This window comes from Mus musculus, chromosome 18 (assembly GCF_000001635.26).
Source record: "Mus musculus strain C57BL/6J chromosome 18, GRCm38.p6 C57BL/6J".
Taxonomy (NCBI): Eukaryota; Metazoa; Chordata; class Mammalia; order Rodentia; family Muridae; genus Mus; species Mus musculus.
Window position 1 is genome coordinate 9,537,028 of NC_000084.6, and position 27,773 is coordinate 9,564,800.

At 43.0% G+C, this 27,773-nt stretch overlaps 2 pseudogenes; both read left to right on the forward strand.

The window, feature by feature from the left end:
* Gm7532 (predicted gene 7532) lies at nucleotides 1,231-2,739 on the forward strand (annotated as a pseudogene).
* Nucleotides 6,565-9,349, forward strand: Gm7274 (predicted gene 7274; annotated as a pseudogene).

Here is a 27,773-nt window from a genome sequence, read left to right on the forward strand (position 1 = left end):
CGGGGTGGGGGGGGGGGAGGGGGAGGTACTGGTTGGTTCATATTGTTGTTCCACCTATAGGATTGCAGATCCCTTTAGCTCCTTGGGTACTTTCTCTAGCTCCTCCATTGGGGGCACTGTGATCCATCCAATAGCTGACTGTGAGCAACCACTTCTGTGTTTGCTAGGCCCTGGCATAGTCTCACAAGAGACAGCTATATCTGGGTTCTTTCAGCAAAATCTTGCTAGTGTATGCAATGGTGTCAGCGTTTGGAGGCTGATTATGGGATGGATTCCTGGGTATGGCAGTCTCTCTAGATGGTCCATCCTTTTGTCTCAGCTCCAAACTTTGTCTCTGTAACTCTTTCCATGTGTGTTTTGTTCCCAATTCTAAGAAGGGGCAAAGTGTCCACATTTTGATCTTCATTCTTCTTGAGTTTCATGTGTTTTGCAGATTGTATCTTGTATCTTGCTTATGTTCCAATTGGTAAGAGGGACAAATGCTCCACTATGTTCATAGCAGCCTTATTTATAATAGCCAGAAGCTGGAAAGATCCCAGATGTCCCTCAACAGAGGAATGAATACAGAAAATGTTTGTTTACACAATGGAGTACTACTCAGCTACTAAAAAGAATGAATTTATGAAATTCCTAGGCAAATGGATGGCCCCAGAGGGCATCATCCTGAGTGAGGTAACCCAATCACCAAAGAACTCACACGATATGTACTCACTGATAAGTGGATATTAGTCCAGAAACTTAGAATAACCAAGATACAAGATACAATTTGCAAAACACATGAAACTCAAGAAGAACGAAAACCAAAGTGTGGACACTTTGCCCCTTCTTAGAATTGGGAACAAAACACCCATGGAAGGAGTTACAGAGACAAAATGATGATCTTAAATCCAAACTTATAAAGATTAGAGAGGCCTTTAAAAAGAAAACTAATAAATTCCTTAAAGAAATACAAGAAACCACAATCAAACAGGTGAAGGAAATTAATAAAGCTGCTCCATGACTGAAAATGGAAACAAAAGCAATAAAGAAAACACAATCAGAACGCACCCCTCTGCTCTGAGGAAAAGAAACATATGGGCAGGCAGCGAGGCAGCCTCTGGAGTCTTGCAGGCCTCCTGAGCTTGGGACCCCATCCGGAGGGAGGCTGCGCACTGTGGGGTGGCTAGGGAGCGTCCTGAGTCACATGGAGGCCAACTTTCACCACTACTCAAGTTCTTGCACCATACTGGGTACTCGATGTTTCCCTATCCTCTAAAGAGTTTGGGTTGAGACTGGACCATGCTGTGGGAGGATCTGCAGGAATACTACTAGCGTAGACACATTTCCAGTTGTCTGAGGTGGCCAGAACATTACTCATGTGCACCTTACCCATACTTCAGTACAGACATTTCTCATTGAACTGTAGACCACCTTTTCTGTTTGAGTCTGGAACATAGTTTCAGTACTATAATTGTAGACCTGACCAACTGAGCCTTGATCCATCTCTCTCGTTACGTTACAAATGCTGACAGAGATGAGCCCTCATCTAAATGAAGAAAACGCCAAAGAACAATAAAAAGGAACTGGGAATATTTATGTAGCCATCATAAAGAGAATACAAAGGACCTAGAAGACAGAAATGTTGATTCCATGTATGAGGACTGTGAAGATAAGTTTGACTTCTCAGTGATATAACTTCCTCTCAAAGGGTTTACTGGAGGATAACTTGCACCCCTACAGACATTGTTACACTGGAGTTTTCGCTTCCCCAATATTTTGAAAGAAATCATACATTTTGATGCAGATGTGCTTTGTCTGCTGAAAGTTCAAGATCATTATGGGACAGAGATCAGGCCAAGTCTAGAATCACTGGGTTATCACTGTGAATATAAGATGAAAACAGGAAGGAAGCCGGATGGCTGTGCCACCTGCCTCAAACATTCCAAGTTCTCCCTCTTATCTGTGAACCCAGTAGAGTTCTGCCACTGTAATATTCCTCTGCTGGACAGAGAACAACATTGGATTAGTTTTACTCCTGCATCCCAAGGTCCCACATGCTGCCTCTCCATCTGTCTGGATAGCTAACACACATCTGCTGTATAATCCTCGGTGTGGTGATATTAAGCTGACCCACCTGGTGATGCTGCTAGCAGAGATTGCCAATGTGACCCATTACAAAGATGGCAGCTCCTGTCCCATTGTCATGTGTGGTGACTTTAATTCTGTTCCTGGTTCTCCACTCTATAGCTTCATAAAGGAAGGGAAATTAAATTACGAAGGTCTTGCAATTGGAAAGGTATCTGACCAGGAACAGTCTTCACAGGGACAAAGAATTTTATCTATTCCAATTTGGCCCTCAAACCTAGGCATCTCTCAGAACTCTGTTTATGAGGCACAACAGGTTCCCAAAGTAGAAAAGACAGTGATCTGACTCAAGCACAGCAGTAGAAAGGGGAGGTCCCAGTGTCAACTGACAAAGTCGCATCTACAGCACAGTTTCAGCTTGTCATCTGTCTATTCCCATTATGCTCCTGACACCGAAGTTCCCGAAGTGCCATAACTGTCGATTATATTTTCTACTCTGCAGAGCAGGACACTGCTCGGGGTCCAGGAGCTGAAGTTGCTTTGGTTGGTAGCTTGAAACTTCTAGCTAGACTGTCACTTTTAACAGAACATGACTTGTGGACTGTGGATGGCCTTCCCAAAGAGCACAACTCCTCAGATCACCTGCCTTTGCTGACCAAGTCCAGACTTGAGCTCTGACTACTGCTTATTCACAGGACTTCCTGTCTATATTCTTTTCAAAGGATGTAAAAATTTTAAGTATTTGCATGCTGTTCATTTTTGTGATGTGGGGTTCTGAATTTCTGTTATATGCTTGAAACAGATTGGAAGAAACAAATTTACAACTGTTTTGTTTTTTGTTTTGTTTTGTTTTTTGTCTGTCTGTCTGTTTGTTTGTTTGTTTGTTTGTTTTTTGAAACAGGGTTTCTCTGTGTAGTCCTGGCTGTCCTGGAACTCACTTTGTAGACCAGGCTGGCCTCGAACTCAGAAATCTGCCTGCCTCTGCCTCCCAAGTGCTGGGATTAAAGGCATGTACCACCACACCCGGCTACAACTGGTTTTTTTTTTTTTTAAATGAAATATTTTCCTGATAACTGATGTCTAAAGAACTTTATTGTAAATGACTTCTAAGTCCTGGTAAAGTTGACAGCATTTTTAAAATGTAGTTCACCTCCTTGGCCCTGAAGATAGGAAGTCAGTGCTTTTTAGTACATCCGGTAGTCCTGCCCGGACCTGCAAAGCCCAGCGTGCTGCCTTTTCTGGAGACCTAATTTCATTGGAGAAGCCTGTGCTTGTTCTTAGAAATCTCTGGGTCACTCCTCCACAGGGTCCAAGCTTCTGAAGAGGCTTGACAATGTGTGTGCTGTAGAGAACATTGTCCCATGTCACTGCTACCCTAAGCTACACAGTGTGCCTACATTTTGTACTGGAAATAGTTGAGAAGTGTTAATCACTCTCATACGAGCAAAGCTCCTAGGGAGATATTGTGGTACATACCTATAATCTTATTAGCATTTGGAAGGTGGTGGCAAGAGGATTAGCCATTTAAAACCAGTTTTAGCAACATAGCAAGTTTGAGGCTAGCCTGGTCTACATGAAACCCTGTCTTAAGAACAAAAAAAAAAAAAAGGAAAAAAAAGGCAAAGTCATTTTATGTATGTTCACTCCTGTCCTAGACAAAGGTTGCCTTAAGGAAAGCAGATGGCCCAGGTGCATCCACGAACATCCTTAATCCCAGCATCTGGGAGACAGAGGCAGGAGGTCGATATGTGCCCCAGGCTGACTAGGGCTGCAGGCAAGGCCCTGTGTCTCAAAGACCAACAAAAGGCAGCAGACCTCAGTGTCTCCTGCACTTACCTTTCTGTTTAATGATGGTAAAAGGCCCTTGGGTCAGGATCAACATTTTGTTGAGCCACTTTTGTATACATTTATTAGAGAAGTGGCCTTTGGAAGGAAACAGGAGCTCTACGGCTATTTGTCATTCACCTCCAACATGCAGCAGTCATCTTGGGGAGGTGTTGCTTAGTCCCTGGAGCCTCACTACCTGTTGGCTGCAGTGTCGAGCTTCCTGGTACCATGGTGCAGCAGGGTGCCATGGTGCTTACACTGTTCTGTGCAGCCTCACAGCAGCCTGACCAGCCAGTAGCTTGCCCTGTACAAGTGTCGAATAATAGAATTCTAAATGTAAGTAGAAATTTCTCTACTTTTTAAAATAGTAGACTCAGATTGCAGACATTTTTACTAAGTCATTACTGTGCAGTAATAAGTGTTTTCTGCAGTGAGTTTTATTATAAAATGTTTTAAATTAGATGATAAATCTTTGCAATTTAAGAAAAAAAAAAGAAAAAATTGATGCATCCTCACTTGGGCCTTACTTCTTGCTAAACTTCATATGGTCTGTGAGTTGTATCATGGGTATTTTTAACTTTTTGGCTAATATCCACTTATAAGTGAGTATATACCATGCATGTCCTTTTGGATCTGGGTTACCTGGCTCAGGGTGATATTTTCTAGTTCCATTCATTTGCCTGCAAAATTCATGATGTCTTCATTTTTAATAGCCGAATAGTATTCCATTGTGTAAATAAACCACTAGACAGATACCATGTACCAAAGTTAAATTAAGGACAGGTAAACTATCTAAACAGTCCCATAACCCCTAAGGAAACAGAAGCAGTCATTAAAAACCTCCCAACCAACAAAAAGCCCAGAGCCAGATGGTTTTAGGGCAGACTTACAAAGAAGAGCTAATACCAATATCCCTCAAACTATACCATAAAATATTTTCAACAAATATAGAAGAAAATTTCACCAACCTAAAGAAAGATATGCTTATAAACATCCAAGAAGCTTACAGAACACTGAATAGATTGGACCAGAAAAGAAAATTCTACCACCACACAATAATCAAAACACTAAATGTACACAACAACAAAAAAGGATATTAAAAGCTACAAGGAGAAATGACCAAATAACATACAAAGGCAGACTCATCAGAATTGCATTCAACAGAGACTCTAAAAGTCAAAAGGTCCTTAGCAGATGTCTTACAGACTCTAAGAAACCACAGACATCAGTCCAGGCTATTATACCCAGTAAATTTACAATTACCATAGATGGAGAAAACAAGATTTTCCATTACAAAAGCAAATTAAAGAATTTCTATCCATAAATCCAGCCCTACAGAAGATACTAGAAGGAAAACTCTAACCCAAAGAAGGGAGGTACACACAAGAAAACACAGGAAATAAATAACCCCACAACAGAAAATCAAAAGAACACACCACCACCACCACCATCAAAATAACAGGAATTAACAGATGCTGGTCATTAATATCTCTCAACATCAATGGACTCCCCCCACCCCAAAAAAAAACAATACACAGGCTAACAGAATGGAAGTGAAAACAGGATCCATCACTCTGGTACATACCAAAAACACACCTCAGGATCAAACATATGCATGGCCAAAGGTTCTACAAGCAAATGGACCAAAGAAGCAAGCTGGAGTAGCAACTCTAATATCTAATGAAATATAATTTCAACCAAAAATAATCAAACGAGAAGGGAAAGGACCCTTCATAGTCATCAAAGGAAAAATCCATAAAGATGACTTATCAATTCTGAACATCTATGCCTCAAATGCAAGGGCACCCACATTCATAAAAGAAACATTAAGAAAGCTTAAATCACACATCACACATCAAACGCTACATGTTAATAGTGGGAGACTTCAACATCCAACTCTCACCAGTGGACAAGTCACCAAAACAGAAACTAAACAGAGAAATAATGAAATTAATCAAGAGGACCTAACAGATATATATTGAATATTTCACCCAAGTACAAAAGAATATACCTTCTTCTCAGCACCTCAAGGAACCTTCTCCAAAATTGCCATATAAAGCAAGGCAAACTTCAACAGATAATATGGAATTGAAATAACCCCTTGCATCTTATCAAACCACCATGGATTAAAGCTGAAACTCAACAACAGAAATGGCAGAAAACCTATAAACTAATGGAAACTGAATAGCTCTCTACTGAATGACCATTGGGTCAGGAAAGACATGAAGAAATTAAAGACTTTCTAGAAATCAATGAAAATGAAGGCACAACATACATAAACTTTTGGCACACAATGAAAACAGTGCTAAGAGAAAAGTTCACAGCACTAAGTGCTTTCACAAAGAAATTGGAGAGATACCCTGCTAGCAACTTAAAAGCCCACCTGAAAGCTATAGAACAAAAGAAGCAAATACACCCAAAAGGGGTAGACAGTAGAAAATAGTCAAACTCAAGGCTGAAATCAATACATGAGGAAAAAAGAGAACAATATAAAGAACCAATGAAACCAAGAGCTGGTTCTTTGAGAAAATCAGCAAGATAGACAAACAACCAAACTAACTAAAAGGCAGAGAGAGATAGTACCCAAAGCTAAAAATTCAGAGAAGAGGGACAAAACACCAGACACTAAGAAAATCTAAAGAACCATTAGGTCTGACTTCAAAAGTCTGTTTACGCGCGACCTCTTCCAGTTTCTGAGGAGTGTGAGGCCTCTTATCCCCTTCTGGAGCTTGCGTTGGCTCCCAGACCCGAAGGGGCAGGGGAGTCAGCAACAGCTGCGAAGAACCTCACTCTCCACGTGCCGCTCCAGCTCCCTGCTTCTTCCTCAGCTCTTTGCTTGGGCTTTGACTACTGTCTGCAGCACTTTGCCTGAGTAGTCTTCCAGGACTTGCTTCTGACGCACCCAGGCCCAGATGAGGTGGCAAGCAGAGGCTACCAAGAGAAAGCACCAAGTGTCCAATGATTCTCCACGAGCAAAACGGAGGAATAAAATATCTTCTTTTTTGGCCAAGAAAGCCAGTGATAAAGAAACTCAGAGAACATTTAAATGGAGTGAACACAAAATGTTTCCTCCAAAGAAGTATTTGGAAGACAAGAGGAGAATGAATCAAGACTTCGTCGTTTAAAAACGATCCTGAATCCCAGAACTCCACAGAACTGTAGTGAAGCAGGCTCGAGAGCAAGTATTCTCTCCAGAAACTTTCCAGGAGCTGGACCTCCACCCACATCTAATTTCCACAATAAATACAGTCTTAATAATGTCCAGTATGACCAATGTTCAGAAGTAGAGTATCCCAGTGCTATTGGAAGGCAGAGATGCCCTTGTGTGGACCCAGACGGGCTCAGGGAAAACTCTTGCCTATTTCATCCCTGTAGACCAGTCTCTTCAAGTGTTGACATAAAAAATACAGCACAGTGATGGACCCTATGTTTTGGTCCTAGTGTCCACCAGAGAGTTGGACACTGTTTTGAACACAAAGGTTTTACACTGCCCAGACACTACTTAGGCCATTCACCTGGATTGTTCCTTGGCGTGTTGATGGGTTGAGAGAAGAGGAAATCAGAAAAAAAAAAAAAAAAGCTAGATTCCACAAAGGCGTAAATATCCGTATCTCAACTCTGGCCATCTAGTGGATCATACAAAATCCACAAAGAACCTTCACTTTAACGGAATACAATGTCTGATTGTGGGTGAAGCAGACAGGATCTTGGATTTGGGTTTTGAAAAGGACATCACAGTGATTCTGAATGCTGTAAATGCTGAGTGCCAGAAACAGCAGAATGGCCTCCTGTCAGCGACACTCACAGAAGGTGTAACATGGTTAGCTGATATCAGCTTGCACAATCCAGTCAGTTATCTCTGCCCTGGACAAAAGCTGGGACCAGCCCAGTCCTAAGGAAGTTGCTAGTACCCAGCTAGGCAGCTTTGCCATACCAGAGAGTCTCGACCAGCATGTGGTGTTGTTTCCCCGCAAGCTGTGCCTTGTCTGCCTTGCAGCCTTCATCCTGCAAAAGTACAAGTTTGAGAAGAACCAGAAGATGATTGTCTTTTTCTCAAGTTGTGACCTGGTGGAGTTCCACTACAGCCTCTTCCTTCACACCCTGCTTTGTCACTCAGGGACCCCTACTTCTGAGCAGCTGTCATCTGCCTCCTGTCCACTGAAATTCCTTTGGCTATATGGCAACATGGAGCAGGAGGAAAGGACATCCGTGTTGCATGAGTTCTCCCATTCTGGAACTGGAGTCTTACTCTGCACAAATGTTGCATCTCGAGGCTTGGATCTCCCACAAGTCACCTGGATTGTTCAGTACAGTGCTCTGTTTTCACCTGTGGAGAACATTCACTGCATTGGAAGAACTGCCCGGATTGGCTGTCATGGGAGCAGCCTCCTCATTTTGGCTCCTTCAAAGACAGAATATGTCAACTCCTTGGTTTCTCACAAAATCAATATTTCTGAGATTAAGATGGAAGATATTTTGTCTGTCCCGGCAAAGGATAATTGTTTTAAAAGGAGACAAAGGGGAGCCCAGAAATTCCATGCCATTGGCCCCCAAGAACTCTGAGAATGAGCCACAGTATTGCAGACAGTGTTTAAAGATTACGTGCACTCCAGTCAGAAGATGGTCTCCTGGGCAAAGAAAGCCCTGCAGCCCTTCATCTGAGCCTATGCCATCTACCCCAAGGAGCTAAAGTCCATCTTCCATATCTGATCCCTATACCTTGGGCATGTGGCTAAGAGTTTCAGACTAAGAGATGCTCCTAGCAGCCTCAGTGTCTGTGCTGTGAAGAAGGCACGCTTTAAAAGGCCTGACCTTCAGAAGAAGACACAGAGGAGGAACCACCTTGTGCCTGCTGAAGTCCTGCACTCGGAACACTCAAGTGGACTGGAGGACAGTGGCACAAAGGGCAGAAGGCAAGGCAAACAGCAGGGCCTTCAGGTGGCACCCAGCAAGCCTGTGCCATGGAGAGAATGAAGCTGCTTCTATATCCTGAAGGCTCATCACTGGCCAGCAAGCTTCTTTTGTTTTTTTTTTTTTTAGTCTCTACAGGACAGGGTCAGGGTGGATCCAACGTGATCTCGTGGCTTTAGATTGATGTCCTGTTCTTATCATCAAAGCTTCTGAAAAATAACTGGCACCTCTCCCTGAATACAGACTCAAGAGTACAGATCCTCGCCTGTTGGAGGAGGAGCCCTGTACAAACCCAAGTAGGCAGGGGCTGGTGCTAGACAGTCACCCAACTTTGGCCAAGCCTCTTGTGAGATTGCTCATGGACAGCAAGCATCCTGTGTATCAGCCTGGATGAGTATAGCTCCTGCCAAGCTTAGCAGATTAAGTAGCCATGTGTGTATTGCATGAGTATTGTAAGATAAAGATGTTAAAAACAGGAAAGAAAAAAAAAAGGACGCATGATGTTTATTTTTTAAATATTTTTAAGATTTATTTATTTATTTTATGTATGTGAGTATACTGTATCTGTCCTCAGACACACCAGAAGAGGGCATCAGATCCCATTACAGATGGTTGTGAGCCACCATGTGGTTGCTGGGAATTGAACTCAGGACCTCTGGAAGAGCAGTCAGTGCTCTTAACTTCTGAGCCATCTCTCCAGCCCACATGATGTTTAGAAGAAATATAAATATGGCCCCAAAGACAGTGGGAACTTGAGCTTTAATTCGCCCTGCTAGTCTTTGCTGATGACAAGCATGTATTGACTCACCTTACATTGTCTTGCTGAGCTTCACTGTGGTCTCTTGTTAGAGAAAAACTCTTCAAAAAACTTCTAGTGAGATTCCTGTGGCTTCTTGCCCCTTCCACAGACTAAGGCACCATTGCCAAGCCTTGCAGTTTCTTTTGGCTTGAACTGCCCTTGCTGATTCATGTGTGGTGTCTGCCAAGTGGACTTGATAGCAGCCTTTGATTCAAGTTTGGTGTTTGCTAGTGGATTGGACTGAGAAAAATGCAAATTGGAATTGTCCCCAAAGAACTATTTCTAAGCAGATTCACTTGTATCTCAGTATCTCCTTTTCCACTACCTTTGGTGGGTGGACTAGCGGGGTGGTTAAACCCTTATTAAGGTAGGTTACATAAAATATTTGCCTACACAGAGGAATACTGGGAGAGAAGGAGAAAAATATGGACAGGGGTCTATTTCTGACTGGTTCAGCAGCAGGATTTGGAAGGAGAAAATAGGAAAAGGAGGCAGGAGAGACTGCTGGGCTAGAGGCTGGTGAGGGGCTGAGGCACAATCTCTCCTGCCAGGAGCCTTTTGTGATGAGGAGGATACAGCTGTGTGATATAGCCTGAGCCCTCCTGACACATTTCACACTGCACTCCAGGACTCACTGGCCTGAGAGCTGCATTGCAATTCAGAAGTTAGAGAATTCTGTCCTTACATGAATACCTGTAGTAACTCATGGATAAGTCCTAGCTCCATGGACATAGCAATGGACATAAGTATTGCCATTATGTGTGGAGTGGAGCTCTTTTTCCTACTAATCCCACTCCTGAAGTATTACCCAGTATTACCACCATCTGGGAGCAAAAGGGACATCTCAAAGGTGAGAAAAGCATTGGTTCACACACAATGAAGAGGCATTATGTTGTTCATGACTGTTACTCTCTCATTCCCTAGAAAGACAGGTGTGAGAAATTTTGGCATTTTTTAAAAAAACATAAATATAAAATTATGTTTTTGTTTTAATCTCAGATGTGGGGGATATGGGGTTGCTTCAGATTGTCCACAGCAGCTGAACATGATTTGCCCCATGTTCTGGCATGACTTGATTTTGCAAGCAGCAGATAGTTTATTACTGTGACATTTCAAATTCTGTGGACTTTTCAGAGGCTATATCAATGCTAGGTCCTTGAGGTGCATGGTGGGTTATTGGATGTTGGTGGTTGCTATCAGTTGCTGGTATTTGTGGTTTTCTAAGTAGTTCTGTGTATGAAGAAAGAAAGAAGAAATTAGATATACTGATAGTAAAGACCAAACTTGCCTCAAAGAACTCAACACCCCTAATCAGCAGAAATTGTCTTACAAGAAGATGGCTCCATTTCCCCTCTATCCATTTTTCTCTTCTATCTAGTGTTAGGGGATTGAAAGGGTGGAAGAAAGAAGAACCTACAAAGTAGCTAAAGTCTGGCTAAGGACAGGTGACAGGAAATCTCCAAAAAGAGCAGCAACTCAGCCTGCAGGAGTTGGCAGGCAGGGAAAAGGTGAGAGTGGCCTGAGGTGTCTGCCTGAAGCTCTCAGACCACCTGTAAAAGGTGGCAGAGAGGCCACTAAAGACGACCATGACTCCATGGACAGACTGCATTTCTGAGTTGGTTTGGACACAGGACAGGTCTGAGAAAGTCATTTGTCCTATGCTCAGACACTTGCTTTTGTTTGTGTTGAACTGATGTGAAGCAGGTGATGAGACCAAGTGCCTCAGATCAGGGCTTGAGTGCTCTCTGGTTCGAGGAAGCAGATATCACCTGACAGCCAAGAGGCAGCTGCAGAGTTCAGCCTCAGGTAGAAACTTGGGTAGGAGCCTTGGGTCTAAGGAACATTGACTAAGGACATCCCTGGAAAGTGTAGCATAGATAGCTCTTCCTGCTGTTTTCCCAACAAGGACAAAAGGAAATATGTTTATACATGGTGTGAATGAGTCAAGGATGGATGAGATAGAGCTCCCTGGGAAATGCGGATTTCATGTTATCCATGAGCACAGAGGGTAGGCAGCTTGTCTACCAGAGAGGAAGAAGGGACCTCAGCTCATTTATCCTGTTTCCAACAGGGAGGTGGTGAAGAAGGGGCAGAACAAGCCCTGGACGAAACCTGCTACTGTAAAAGGTAGGCTTCTGCTTTCCTGTGGAAAGAAATTCCACCTGGCTTGCCCCTTAGCGATGAGGTTCATGATGAGAGCCATGATTCTGAGGACATGAGATGCAGGAAGGAAAATAGTATCAAGGAATCCCCAGGTTTTGTGATAGAAGGAATCTATGGTTGGCTGGGGATGAGTGCTGCCCATGGGAGTGTTGTTCAAGGCAGTGGAGTGTTGCTGTGCTGTGTCTGGGGGACTCCGAGGTCCACCTGACAGAAGGTGGAATTCTCCCATCTACATTTCGCTTTCAGATGACTGATCCTGTGCTCCTCACAGTGTGGTATGGGGAATGACAGGGGCTGAGGGAGGAGCAAGGAAAGTGTAAATGGAGAAATGAGGTCCCTCAATTCCCCTCGCTCACTTTCAGTGTTCTGTGTCCTTGGAGAATGGTGCTTGAGATTACAATCATAGCATGGGTAGTTGTAAAAAAAAAAAAAGAAAGAAAGAAAAAAAGTCTCACTCTTGTGTGTCCTTATTCCTCCTTTATCCTATATAACTATTTCCAAGTTGTAGAGATAGTGGAAAAAATGTGGAAGAGATCCAGACTCCCTCACAACCTATGAAAATGTAAGAAATCTCTGTCTTGTAGAATTTTTCATACCAGAATCTGAGCTCAGGGTCTGGGGCACTGAAGATGCTATACTGGGTGGGATTGGAACAGAGCCCTGTTTGATGTGATACTAAGGGATAGGGGCTATGGAGGCAGTGGAGGGACTATATGGGTACAGGTGCCATATTTATGCAGACGAATGGACCTTTTGATCCTCTGCTTGGGGTTGATGCTTTTGCCCTACCCCCATCTTCTGCTGTCCCACCAGGCAACTTTTCTGGACTCCACACCACAAACCATTTCCTTAGTGAGAAAATGGATCACCTTCTTCTCTCCCAGCTGTTGTCTTACCTTAGGACCTTGGAGGATCTTATATAGCAGAAATTTAGTTGACTTTTCTGGGATACATCTTCTGTGTTCTCAGAGTAAGTTATGGCTACTGACCAGATCATAAGAACCCCTTCCTTAGCAGGATGTAGAACCGTGGGGTTTGTGGTGCATGTGGCCCTGCCCAAGCTCTATCCCAGACTCAATGACCTCCACAGCTTTCCCAGGAGCAGCCATTGCCTCATGAACTTGTGACATCAAGTTTAGTAGCTATAATAAGTGTCCAGGAATTGGAAAACATCCTAAGCTCTACACTAAACCAAACACATTCTTGTTTCCAGAGTAGGGTCTGTGGAATAGCGTGTCCTACCACTGAGAAACTGAAAACCAGCCCTGAAAACATGGACTGAATTGCAAAGACACTATATGTTTTGATATCCAAAAAAAAAATCTGGCAACCATTAGCCAGCCCACTGACAACTTGTCCAGGGGCACCCTGCCCACTAAAGCTATCAAGTCAGCTTCCATCCTTCCTGGGTATTGCCAGATGGTCCAGCATTATGAGGCCCCACAGAATGAAGTCATGGCAATGCAGCAAACAGTAATGGTTATTCCATCCTCAAGCCCAAAAACTACAAGTGGAGCGAGATGATGAGGTCTGTGCCCATGGGGGTGCCCTTAAAGAAGGCCATGGCAAAGTCTAACATACATAACACCATCAAGAAAGGCCTTGGTATTGGCCACAAAGATCTGCCTTGCACCTCAAGGAGCAGCCCTCAGAAGGGGCTGGAACCCAGGAACCCTGCACCAAGGACAGACCAGCTGCTCTATGTAAACACTGCTGAGCATCATTCCTTGATTGACTCAAAAACTGAAATAAAGCTAGAACATCACAGAGCTTCCTGTGAAATGCAGGAGACATATCTGCATATCCTTGAGGCAAGGAATCTCACCACACTGGGGTTCCAGCCTCAAACATTCCCCAGATTGTGTATCCCTTCTGATCCATCTGTGATTCCAAAGCTGTATACTATTCCAAGGCTGCCATGATCCCAGAAATTTTGCATCACCATGATCCAGGAAGGAGAAGGGTAGAAAGTGTTTCAGCTATCAGCCTAGAGAGTGCTGCATTTATACACTCACCTTACAAGATTCAGAAGATCCAAAGAGCCCCTCTTGCTGCTGCCAGCCATAGGCCCTCAAAGTCCCACCCAGATCCATGGCTAAGTGTTCAGCAACGTGCATTCTGCTTCCAGGCAAAACCCCAGCAGAGCTGGACTATCCAAGGAACTGAAAGAGGCAGACTGCAACCAAATACCAGCCCAAGAATGGCCAAGCATGCACCATGGAAGAGGTTTAAGGACATCCCCACTGTAGTGTGACAACAATGGGCCCTGAAGAAAGTATCGAAACATCAGTGGGCAAACAAACTAATACAGTGGAGGTAAAAGAAGAGCCACCTCCTGCATGGAGAGTGAGTCTGGGATCCAGTGAGATACACAATGGCCAAGCCATCAGTATTGTTCCCAGGGACTTAGAGTCTGTAGAGGACAAAACCACCTACCCCACAGCATTCAGGGGACTCAGTTCTAAAAACAAGTGTGTAGTATTATTGACTTGAGATCAAACAAGAAGACACAGGCCTGACCTCTGAGACATCATCCAGATGGCCCCAGTACAGTGTTCCCTGCCATGGTCTGCTTGCCTTCACTGCCCAGCTTCCAGAATAGATGACAAAACTTTAAGACTTCCCAGGGCTTAGGTGATGCCTTCATGAGGATACATCAGAGGGTGAAGACTTACGAGTTCAGCATCCCCCAGGATAAGATCGCAGCAAAGAATCACAAGGTGTTTCATCCCCATGAAGAGTGGCCAAATATTATTTAATCTAGAGGCATAAGACAGGGACAAGGGCTTAGGAGAGTAAGGCCTTCTATGCCTCCACCCAGCTCAAGGATACAGGCAATACTAGGAGTCATTCCTCCCTCGATATACCAGGAAAAGGAGAGGCTCCTCCTAAAATCTCCCAGAAGAACATCACAAGGAATGCTTTACAATATAGAAATCTCAACACAAAATACAAAGGGCAGAGGGATTTTTTTTTTTTTGAAGAAGGAAACCCCACCCCCACCCCAAGCTACAGAGCAGACACAAGAGGTAGTAACAAGAAAAAACTCATTTGCAGTATGGCAACCAAACTGTAATTTCTTCTGAATGATCTGGTGCAGATCCTTGTGAATAATGAAGGGAACCCATCAAAGATGCAAGACTATAAAGTGAAATCACTGACATCCCAGCTGGGTGGCTCATCCCACTCTTCTGGGGGTCTCTATGACCCAAACCATAGCAGAGCAGCAAGCAGAATGAGCTGTGGCCATGCTAAAACCAAGGATCACAACCATCCATTCACATACAAGGGGACTGGAAATAAACCACAGTCAGGTGTTGATGCCCAGAAAGCCTGTGTCCAACATCAGAACCTAGTAGAGAGAGGAATGAGCTTTGAATAGCTCCCCACTCCCAAGGGGATGACCATCCATCTTGGTACAGGGGAATTGGAGACAAGCAGGAGCTCAGTCGTCAAATTAGAACAAAGACTGAAGGCCCCAATGCCTGGGAGTAACTGGGACCAGCAGGATGCAATCACCCAGGAACTCTGCCTGACCAGTGGCACACAATCCTTCCAGTCTGGGCTGGAGTGCTGGGCAGGCCTTGGGTAGGAACTCCACAGCCAGTCCCACTACACCGAGAGGAAGCTCCACTCCCAGGCTGTTGGGAACAAAAAAAAAGGGGGAGGGGGCAGGGAAAAGGGGAAAGAGTGGGAGGGGGGGGAAGCCCACATCCGGCCAGAGTTCTTCCTATGCTCTGGGCAGGCAGATGTGGGAGGGCTGCCAGACACTTTCGACTCAGCCCCAGGTGGGCATCTGTCTGTGAACCAGGTAATGTCTGCACCTCTACTGGCTGGTCTGTCAGATCTTTATGCTACCCATGTGCCTTGGCAAGAACTTGTTGACAGTCATGGACAGGGGGCTCTAAGTCTGGGTCTGGGAGCAGGGTAGCTGGTTTTAGGCATGTTGGGGGGGGGGGGAAGTGACTCTGTCGAAGTTGAGCAACAGAGTCTGGTAATGTGTCATGCAAGCATTAGTCAGCCATCAGTCAGGGGGCTGATGAACTACACTTTCTAGGGCATGCAGCACTGAGATTACCAAGTTCTGCCCCAGAGTCATTTTATTTGCGTCCTTGACCAATAACACCACAGCAGCCACTATGTACAGACAAGCAAGCCATCCTGCAGCCACAGGGTCTAATTTTTTTTTTTTGATAAGTATGCCACAGGTCTTTCCCAGGACCCCAATCTCTGAGTAAGAACCCCTTTGGCAATACCTTTGTTGTCAGCCACAAATAGATGGAAGGGCTTAGTCATATCCCGGAGGCCCAAAGCTGGGGCTGACATTAGGGCAGTCTTAATGGCGTCGAAGGCTTGTTGTTTCTCATTTCCCCATACGAAGGGCCGGCTGTTTACCTCTTGTGAGGGGGTAAAGTGCTAATTCAGCAAAACCTGGAATCCACAGTCTACAAAAGCCCACAGTGCCCAGGAACTCTCTAACATGTCTTCTTGAACTGGTCATTGAGGGAATATGAAACACAGTCTCTTTTCTAGCTTCAGAGAGCCACCGTTGCCCCTCTTTTAGTTTAACAGTCAGGACTTGTATGGGCTCTCCTTTCTGCCCTTTAACCACAGGCCCTTCAGGAAGGAAGTGGATTTGGACCCCCAATTTGGTGAGAAGATCTCATCCTAACAGTGGGTAGGGGCATTCTGGTATGACAAGGAACGAGTGGGATACCCGGCCCATGCCTAGGTCCACTGTTCTTTGGATAGTCCATGGATATTGTTTACTCCCCTTGAACACAAGGTCTTTTGGGAGATAGGGTTCCATCAGTCTGTATGAAGACTGAGTGTTGTGCTCCTGTGTCCACCAAGAAACAGGTAGGCTTCCCTCCACTCTGAGAGTTACCCTAGGCTGGGGGGGTCCAAACTCCATCCCCACTAATTACTGTCTTCTTCCTGCACTGCCAGCACCTTGGGGTGTGAGGCTCCTTTCTTCTTTGGCTTTTTGGGACATTCTCTTGCCCAATGTCCTTTTTTCCTTTCAGTATGCACACTGGTCTTTAGCCAGGGGGTTTCTTCTGTAGTCAGGTACTATCTTACTAAGCTCTCTAATTTCTCTGACTACTGTACCAATATTTTATGCATGTTTCTTCTCTGTTTTTAATTCCCTGGCTTCCTGTTCCTTCTACTTATCGTTTCTAAATGCTAGCATTATCAGCATGTGCTATCTTGCCAGGCTCTAGTCTTTGTTATTTACCTCTCTTTGCTCCTGTTTTCCTAACTGTAATGGAGATCTCATACAATACTCTCTCTCTCTCTCTCTCTCTCTCTCTCCCCATCCCTTTGTTCCTCCTTCTTGTCTTTGCTTCCTTTGGATGTTATCCAATTATCACATCCCCATCCTGTGACCCACCCTCCCCTATAGTTTGCCTCTGCCCTGGTTTATCCTTCTGTCTCCCTGAACATCTCTGATTCTGACTCTGGTCTCTGTCTTTGTCAACCTGCCTGTGTGTCTCTCCACTTGTTTTTTGTCCTTCTGCCCATCATGCTTCCTATTTCTATATAACAACCCTTCTTGCCTGTCTCTCCCATCTCAGACCTCTCTCTAATCCCCTTCATCTCTATTTCCACCTCTCCTCACTGTTAATCTCTCTATTTGCCACTGTCATCCATCTCTCCTGAGTGTGCTGAAGCTTTGCTCTTCCTTACCCTCAAGATTTTCTTGCCTAGATTCTCTATGGGTTTAATATTTCTCTCTTCTTTCCAAACCTCTATCTGTACACATCTGTCTTCCTCATACTCTTTGTTTTTCCCTTCCTTCACTTCTTAGCTCACTTCTTAGCAGTGCTTCCCTTCCTTCCTTCCTTCCTTCCTTCCTTCCTTCCTTCCTTCCTTCCTTCCTTCCTCCCTTCCTTCCTTCCTTCCTTCCCTCCTACTCCTCCTTACTTTCTTATCAATCTGCACAACTCTCTTACTGACCTACCCTGTCTTTCCTTCTAACTTCTGTAATTTCCTTTTACCTTGGCCAGATTGGTGGAGCACTTCCCAGCCCCAGAGACAAGGCCCGCCATTAGAGCCTGGTGATAGACTTTTAGGCGCTCCCTACCTTCCATGAACCCAGCGTCCAATAAGCAATTGAGTGCCTCCCATCTGCCTCTAAGCCTCTAAGAGAATTCTCTGCCTTTCCTCTCAGTTGGGCGTGGTGGGGCCTGGCGGCTGGCAAGCGTTGGCAGCACAGTGGTCAGCAGCGATGTGGGGGAGCAAGCTAGCCCCTCAGCACCCCTGCAGTGAGTGCCCTGCTCCGCCTTGCTCTGCCTTGCTCCGCCTGCTCTGCCTCGCTCCACCTCGCGTGTGTGACACAGCCCAAAAGTGAGCACAGGGGGATGGGAACGGAGGCGGGGCCACCCAGGAGCACAGTGCCTGATGCCTGGGCCATGCTGGGCAGACATGCCAGACTCCCTCTGCTCCAGGTCTGTGGGCGGGGCCGATGGTCTGCCACCTTGGCGATCCAAGGACAGCGGCAGCCAGCTGCTCCCTGGAGTTGGGGAGAAAAAGGGGAATAGGGTGACAGTGGAGGATCTGAAAGGAGGGGGTTAGCATTGGAGTCTGGCAGGATTTTCTTCTTAGGCTTATCCCAGAGGGCATAAGTACCAACTGGTAGGGGCCCTGTGGATGGGAGAAAAGGGCAGGCCCAGAGGAATGGGTAGTGTCTGTCCAATGATTCTCAAAACAGTCATCAATCCAAGTCTGAACGCAGAGACACACCAAGACACACAAGACACACAACAGAAACCATCCTCCAGGCGACTGCCACAGAATAAAAACTGACTCTGCTGGCCAGGGATGATTACTTCCCCTGCCCAGATTTTCGTCCAGATAAAGTGACACAGTAATACCACAGAAAACAAATAAGACAAACGAGACCAATACAAGGCGTCCTAAATGTGATACCCACAGAGGTCTGATACTGTTTGTACCATGCAGTAGCTGAATCCTAGCTACCTCTGGGTAAAGAAGGACTGTCTCTGATCCTTCTGGGAGCAATGGGAATCTGGAGAGTCCTCCAGTTTCCTGTGGCCTGTGACGTCCCGGCACATCTCCATGTCGCAATGACCACACAGATGGGTCTCCCATGAGAACCCAGAACCAGAGACCAGTTGGTCTCCTCCTGGGACCAAAACAGCCTTGCAAACCTGAGACCGGTCATCCCCTCCCAGGACTTGACCAGTCTCGCAAATAACAAACACAGACAGCAAACGTGGACAACATGAAACAGAAAGTAACATAGACAAGCTTGAGCATACCTCGAGCGTATGGGTCTTGAGGAACTTCCCGGTCAACACAACAAATGTTGGAGTTCACCAAAAGACCTTCATTCACAAAGAACCACAGAGACCAACATCGCTGCAAACTGCAAGAGGTTTTTTTTTCTTTGTTTTTTGTTTGTTTGTTTGTTTGTTTGTTTTGTTTTGTTTTTTTATCCAATGCATTGGGAACGCCCCTCAGCACGCAGGCAAGAAGAGAGACCCCAAACAAACAAAGAACACACTTTTTATACCTTGTAAGGGGCAGATTTAAGCAACAAGGCTAGCTGACTTATTCTAATTGGTATAGCAAGTAACCCTTAAAGGCATTGGTTGGTTTGCATAGGGTGACTACCTTTGGCCTAGTCCCTCACTCTGCCTGCCCTTATTTTTTTTTTTTCAGCATTATTTAGTTGGCCAGCTTCCTTATCTGGCACTACACTTGGACTGCTAGTATAGTTTGGAAAGTCCCTTCAGAGGGGGAAGGGGCTAAGTGGTCTTGAATTTATTTTGGATTCTACAAGAGATGCCCATGAATATACAAGAAACCTACAGAACTCCAAATAGACTGGATCAGAAAAGAAATTCCTCCTGTGACATAGTAATCAAAACAACAAATTCAATAAACAAAGAATATTAAAAGCAGTAAGGGGCCAGGAAGTGGTGGCACACACCTTTAATCCCAGCACTTGAGAGGCAGAGGCAAGCAAATTTCTGAGTTCGAGGCCAGCCTGGTATGCAGAGTGAATTCCAGGACAGCCACGGCTACACAGAGAAACCCTGTCTCAAAAAACAAAAACCAAAACAAACCCAAACAAACCAAACCAAAACAAAAAGCTGTAAGGGAAAAAGGTCACGTAACATAAAAGGCAGACCCAGCAGAATTACACCAGACTTCTCATCAGAGACTATGAAAGCCAGAAGATCCTGAGCAGATCTCATACAGACCCTAAGAGAACACAAACGCCAGCCCAGGCAAATCTCTCAATTACCATAGATGGAGATACCAAGATATCCCACAACAATACCAAATTTACACAATACCTTTCCATAAATCCAGCCATACAAAGGATAATAGATGAAAAAAAAAACAAAAAAAAACAAAAAAAAAAAAAAAACCAAGGAGGGAAACTACACCCTAGAAAAAAGCAAGAAAGTAATCTTTCAACAAACCCAAAAGAAGACAGCCACAAGAACAGAATCCCAACTCTAACAACAAAAATAACAGGGAGTAAAAATCACTTTTCCTTAATATCTCTTAACATCAATGGACTCAACTTCCCAATAAAAAGACATAGACTGACAGACTGGATACATAATCAGGACCCAACATTCTGCTGCATACAGGAAACACACCTCAGTGATAAAGATACAAATTGTGGAACAATTTTCAAAGAAAATGGTCCCAAGAAAAAAGCTGGAATAGTCATTCCAATATTGAATAAAATCAAAAAAGATAAGGAAGGTCACTTCATACTGGTCAAAGGAAAAATCTTCCAAGATGAACTCTCAATTCTGAACATCTATGCTCCAAATGCAAGGGTACCCACATTCATTAAAGAAACTTTACTAAAGCTCAAAGCACTCATTGCACCCCATACAATAATAGTGAGAGACTTCAACACGCTACTGTCACCAATGGACAGATCATGGAAAGAGAAACTAAACAGAGACACGGTGAAATTAGCAGAAGTTATGAACCAAATGGATCTAACAAATATTTATAGAACATTTCATCCTAAAGCAAAAGAGTATACCTTCTTCTCAGTACCTCATGTACCTTCTCCAAAATTGACCATATAATCAATCACAAAACAGGCCTCAACAGATACAAGAAGATTGAAATAATCCCATGCATCCTATCAGATCACCATGGTCTTAGGCTGGTCTTAAATACCAACAAAAATGACAGAAAGCACACATATACATGGAAGCTGAACCATGCTCTACTCAATGATAACTTGGTCAAGGAAGAAATAAAGAAAAAAAATTAAAGGCTTTTTAGAATTTGATGAAATAGAAGACACATCATACCCAAACTTATAGGACACAATGAACACAGCACTAAGAGGAAAACTCATAGCTCTGAGTGCCACCAAAAACAAACTGGAGAGAGCTTACACTACCAGCTTGATAGCACCCCTGTAAGCTCTAAACCAAAAAGAAGAAAATAAACCAAAGAGGTATAGATGGCAGGGAATAATCAAACTCAGGGCTGAAATCAACCAGATAAAAACAAAAAGAACTATACAAAGAATCAACAAAACCAGGATCTTTGAGAAAATCAACATGATAGATAAATCCTTAGCCCGACTAACCAGAGGGCACAGAGACAGTATCCAAATTAATAAAATCAGAAATGAAAAGGTAGGCAAAACAACAAAATATATCTTTAAAAAATAGTTATTCTGTCTGTTAAATATTAACAGTTGAAAATATTAAAATCATGTTCTATAAACATCATGGAAATATTATTGATAACTTTTCTCATTGTGCTTGAAATTAGCATTTTCTTAATGTTTAACTTCAAGGAGCTTTTGCTATTTTGAAAATTTTAAAATATACCTAATGATAAAATTTCTCTCCTAGAAACACTGATAATCTTTTTAAGTAAACTTATAGTTAGACAATGTAAATAGATATGTAATGCATTTTAAATTCTCTCACTTTGTCAGGTGGTATCACATAAGGGTTTTTGAACCGCATATGTAGCAGAGGATGTCCTTGAGGGACATCAATGAGAGGAGAGACCCTTGGTCCTGTGAAGGCTCGCTGTCCCAGTGTAGGGGAATGCCAGGACAGGGAAGCAGGAGTGGGTGGGTTAGTGTGCAGGAGGAGGGGAGATGTTATGGGGGACTTTCAGAGGGGAGGCAGGGGAAAAGGGGATAACATTTGAAATATAAATAAAATATCTAATAAAAAGAATATATTTCTTAATGATTCATTTTTAATATTTTATGCTCTTTTACTATGCTTAATTCCCAAAGAATATTTTGTATGTTTTGAAATAATTTAGTATTCAACATTAGATATAGGATCCTCAGTTATGGATAGTATTAAATGTTCATTAATGATATTTTTAGGGTATGAAAGGATATGAATATAAAAGTTAAACAAATTTTTATGTATTATTTGATTCTCAAAATACTCAATATTATCAATATGTTCTGTGTATAAAATTCATTTAAATAATAAAAAAATTAAGAAAAAAAAAGAACAAAGATTGGAATGGGCAGCTGTCTACATAGAAGCCCTGGGGGGCACAACCATTCATTCAGACACAGAGGAATTGGAGACAAGGAGCAATCAGGCTTTGTGCACATCAGCCAGGCCTTTAACCCACATCAAAATACAAAGAAAGGAAGGGGCTATGGCTGTTTTATGAATCCCAGAGAATCCAGTTAAGTACAGGGAAACTAGAGGCAAGAAGCAGTCAGGTGTTGCTGCCAATGGAGAGAGTGTGACGCTAGGTAGACCTTACCGAGTGGGTCAAGGAGCAAGTGCCACAAACTACCTTTGCCTTCTCATACCAGGAAGTCTTTTAGATGTCCCATCTGCCCAGCCATTGTGTCCGCATGCCTCCTGGTAATAAACTTGGTGAGTGTTTGTGTTTGTGTTTGTTTTTGTTTTTGTTTTTGTTTTTCCTGCAATGGCACTCTTTTCTTTCTGGAGCTCTTCCTTCCATGCTCATGGCCCCTTCCCAGATAGAAGCTGGTTCATGCTAATGCCTTCCAGCACAGTGGTTTCTGTCTTACAGTAATGAAGCAGGGGAAGGTCAGCGTTCCTTCTGTCTTACTGCAGTTTATGGAGAGACGAGGCACATGGGAAAGGCACAATCACTTTGAGGTGTCATCCTCACCCAGTTCCACCACTATGCAGTATTAATCATTCCCTCAATACAGAGACAACAAAAGGCTAGGGATTTTTCAGCATGAGCCAACCATGTGAGGACCCCATTCAGGTCTGTGACCCAATGTCTTCCCTTCACTGTCCCACTTTGATGTTTGTATTACTGTATAGAATGATGTGCACAACAGTCTCAAACTGTTTCACCCCCAGTTCAAATGTGGGAGAATCATAACCTTTATTTCCAGGACAGACTTAGAGAACACCTATTTCAGGAGCCCCTACTCACCTTAATGCAGGATGAGACCCAAGAACTGCTTACCTCAGCCTTGATGATAGGGCACTGACTGTCCACAGTCTGCCTTGCTCTCTGACTAGAGCTGGGTCCATAATAGAGCCTGCAGTGTGACCATGGGTGGTTACTGAGGGCCGTGTCACACAGGCCTGCCCAGTAACACAGGAAAGCCTGCAGAGAAACCACAGACATCTCATTGAGTCCACTCAGTGACATTCCTGGAGACATGGATCCCATTCTGCTCAGACCATCGCCATGGTGTCATGTGAACACGCAGCTCATATGATGGTGCACCAGAGCCACTCTTATATAGAGAGTGTCTGTCGGCTTATAGATGAGATCCTTGTGGAAGATTTCTACATGGATAATTTGGAAATCCACATTCCTGCTTTACATTCTTTCTGAGCTCTGAGGAGACCAAAGTCCCTATCTGCATGCATTGTCTGGCAAAATTCAACCTCATCTCTTTTCTCTCATTATTTTCTTTCAATTCTGCATCCCTCTTGACAATCATTGACCAAAACAATCCATTTTTCATTCCCTACTGCTTCACCAGATCTTAGTTCCACTACTTCTTTAGCATTTTCTTCTTATATTTGTTTTTAGTGTAAAATAAAGATAGCAAAATATAGCAAAACGTATATAAGATGTTGATTTATTACTGTAATATAAACTAGTACATAAACACCCCAGAGTAAAAACTCACAATGCTCTCAGCCCCTTGAAGCCCATGTACTCTTCTGTCATCACCACTCCCCATCCTGCAAGGGATACCACGTTGCTTTAGGAGCCTCCTCCTCACATTTAAGTAGAATCTTGATACACTGAGCTTGTATTGCTTAACTCAGCAGCCTGGCTCACTCATACTGTCTTTTTCTGTCTGGCATCTTCCCTTTAACATTGATGATGAATCCCTGTTCAGTATAGCCACATCTGAGTCATTTGTATTAAGTAGTTTCACATTATTTTAACTTACCCCAAGTTCTTTATTCACTTTAAATTGACATTCCATGTTCGATTTCTCTATGCTTATTGCTATAAATCCTTCTAGGGCTCTAGCTCCAGCATGCACAGGTTACCACTGGCGTACGTGTGGGCTTATTTTGTGGTTCTTTGCAGCCTCTTTTCTCAATTTCACTCACTTCAGTAACTCTGTATTAGCTAGTGGGGCTAAGGACTTTTAGTAGGTTTGGTGTCTGTTTATATTTCTGTTTTATTACATGCAGCTGCACTTCAGGCCATCCTCCCACTCTTTTAGCAGGCTTTCTCTTCATTGATTTATACAAACATATATTCTGGTTGTGAGTCTTTTATTGGTTGTATATATTGTCAGGAAATTATTCCATGCAAAGCACTGGCCCCTGGAAATTGAGCTGCAGATGGCACTGAGACATGTCATTATGGGGATTTGAACCCTAGTCCTCTCCAAGACAGCCAGTGCTTTTAACTACTAAGACTCTTCTCTAGTCTCATAGGTCCTAAAATTGTATGGAAGGACTTTAACTAGTTCATCCCTCAAAATAATATTATTTTTTGCCTTTATGTTTGTATAGCTGTCAAATTCCAAGGAGAAAAAAAACATAAAATCATTTATGTGTAGTGTAGGTGTGTGTGTTTGTGTACATGCATATTGTATGCGTACCTTTCTCTTTGTTTCCTTCTATGAGGTGAGTTTTGGAAGAGGCCCATCTTCAAACCAGGAAGAGAGTCTTCACCATATCTATATCATGCTGTATCCAACTCTGCCCTAATTGCACATGGCCTTGGAGAAGACCTAGAGTATATGGGCCAGGAAAGACTAGGGGAGGGGACCTATGTAGGTAAGTAAGTGGAAGACTTCAACCTCACTGGGTAATAACTTTTCTGGTGCAACTTTGAGGGGAAGAACACCCTCACAACTGTGGATAATCCCTGAACTGTGCTCTGTAAGTAAACCTTATGCCCTCATTGGTTCCCAGAGTGAATCCTACTATAGTTTTGTCACTAGGACCTTAGGAAAAAATGAAGATGTTAAGTCTTACCCTGGAATAAATTCTATTGACACTTAATCATTTACTCAAGTTTTACTTCCTTTCTTCTGGAGTTCATTGCCTATCAGTAACTGAGGAATAAGAATTTAGATATTTTTCTATCTTTGCAGATTTGTCTAGATTTCTTATTTATTTATTTATTTATTTATTTATTTATTTATTTATTTTGTTTTTTCAAGACAGGGTTTCTCTGTATAGCCCTGGCTGTCCTGGAACTCACTTTGTAGACCAGGCTGGCCTTGAACTCAGAAATCCGCCTGCCTCTGCCTCCCAAGTACTGGGATTAAAGGCGCGTGCCACCATGCCTGGCTCTTACTGATTTATTACTTTTTATGATCCTCCCTTCTCCTGGGGGCTGTTGCCACATGGAGAGAACAGAGTCAAAGAACAGGATTTGGATGACTCTTGAGTATAGAAATGACAGACTTCCAGGATCAGCTTCTGAGAGGCAGCTCAACTTTACTCTGAGTGAATGGAGGACTATATAGTTTTGAGGAAGAGGTAGGGACTTCCAGGATGGGTAAGTACCATTGGCTAGAGGTAGTACCAAAGAATGCCTCATTTACACTGAAAGGCATTCCAGGAATTCCAGGCACTTGCTGGACAGGTTCTTATCAGGGGAAAAGCTGAACCTGTAATCTCACCAAGGCTATGTGACATTCAGCAGATAGAAGATATAGGGTTTGGCTCTCCAGACCAGGCAAAGAAGTAGAAGCCTGACTAAGAGAAGGGAATCCCCCCTCTTTCACCAAGCTCAAGAGAGCTATCTGGACATTGAGCACCTCAGCAGCAAGACCCAACAACTTTCTTAAAGTTTATTCATTTGTAGTCAGCTTAGTTGCTAGTTTGTTGAGATTCATTTCAATCATCATTGATCCATGCCGTACGCAAGGGAGAGAATACTGTAGGATATGGCACTAAGTGGTAGGAATCCTAAGAGCTGTTTAGAGTTCAGTCACGAAACATATACATTTAACTTTATCTACAGTTTTTAGAGGTAGATACAGACCTTGGGTTTTGAGTGCTTTGCCTGTCATGTTAAAAACTCTGTGTTCACGCTCCAGCACTGAAACAAAACAAAATGAAATTATTTCTCTGTCTAGGTATCAATAATTTATACTGAAAAAACTGTGTACAACTATATAATTTCTCAAAAAAAGGAAGTTTAGAGAAATGCTACCTTTTATCATCTAGCAACAGTGCTAAATTTACATAAACAGTATTCAAACAGATGATATTTAAACCTAAATACTAAAAAAGGAGAAGCACACATTATAATGTCCTTGACACACATGACTCGAGTCACTGCCAGCATGTCTAAGTTTTGCTTATTTCAGTGATTCAGTGATTAAAGAGTTCTATGTTCATAAATGTTGCTACCCCACAATACTTTACTGCTATATGGTATTCAAAGAAATTATGATGGAAAGATGAAACTCTCCATTCAAATGTGAATATTATAAAACATATGGTAGTTATTGGTAGATTATTTTTTTCTCTCATTAAGCTTGAAAATAATAGTGAAAAACTGACAACTTTGTACTAGTCACCCCAAAAGACCAAAGCAACACTCACTCCACATGGAAAGACTTTGTGTGAGCAGAGACCTGGATGTGCTGCTGAGTTTAAATACCCACCAGTGCTTTCACCTCTTCTGTTTGCATGGTGGAGTCCCCAGTGCCCTGACACTCATGCCTTGAAACCATAATGAAGTTTCCTGCTGGCTCCATGATTCCATGGTAATCTTTACTGCCAAGCCTTGAGTTTCCTTGCCATCCCTGAGAAGATGGCAGATGTGTAACATAAAACTGGTGAAATAAGAGAAACCAAATAAAGACCTACAAAATGTTGATGACAATAAATCTGAGCCTGAGGCTATCTAAGGATATATAAAATAGTTTGATTCCCATAGAAAAGAGGAAAAAAATCAAAATTATTGCCAAAATGTAATATCTAGTGGGTATGTAAAGTCTGTACAGTTAGGCCCTGGGTCATGGAGAACACTGTGACTAAGAATAGACCAATGCCTAGATTCAAATTGTTGAATAAGTCTCTTAAGATCAAAACTAAGTATTTGGCTCCAAATCACTGTTAAAAACTTTTACTTTTTAGAGATTAATTTAAACATTAATGTAGGCACTAAATCCACACTATACTCTGCCCAACTACAGTTTACTGATAAAAATTACACAGGCTACAAATCATTTATTAATTTGCTCTTTTCTGGGCCTCCATTCCTAGAAGAATATGGATATGGTGAAGATTCACTCAAAGCCACTTCAGGAGAAAGAACAGAAAGGTTTGAAGGACTGGGAAAATGTGTGTTCTGGCAAACAGTAGCTAATGTTCAGAGGCCAAAATTTAAATAGCAAGTAAATTATATTGAAATAAAAGGCTTGATGAATACAGTGTCCAATGAAACTATCATTTCTCAAAAATCTTGGAATTTATAATGGCCATTTCCAATGGTTTACACATAGTTTCTAGGAATTGGAAAGCTATCTCAGCTAAAACAAGGTATACTATGGGTTAAATGTGTGGGACCAGAAAGT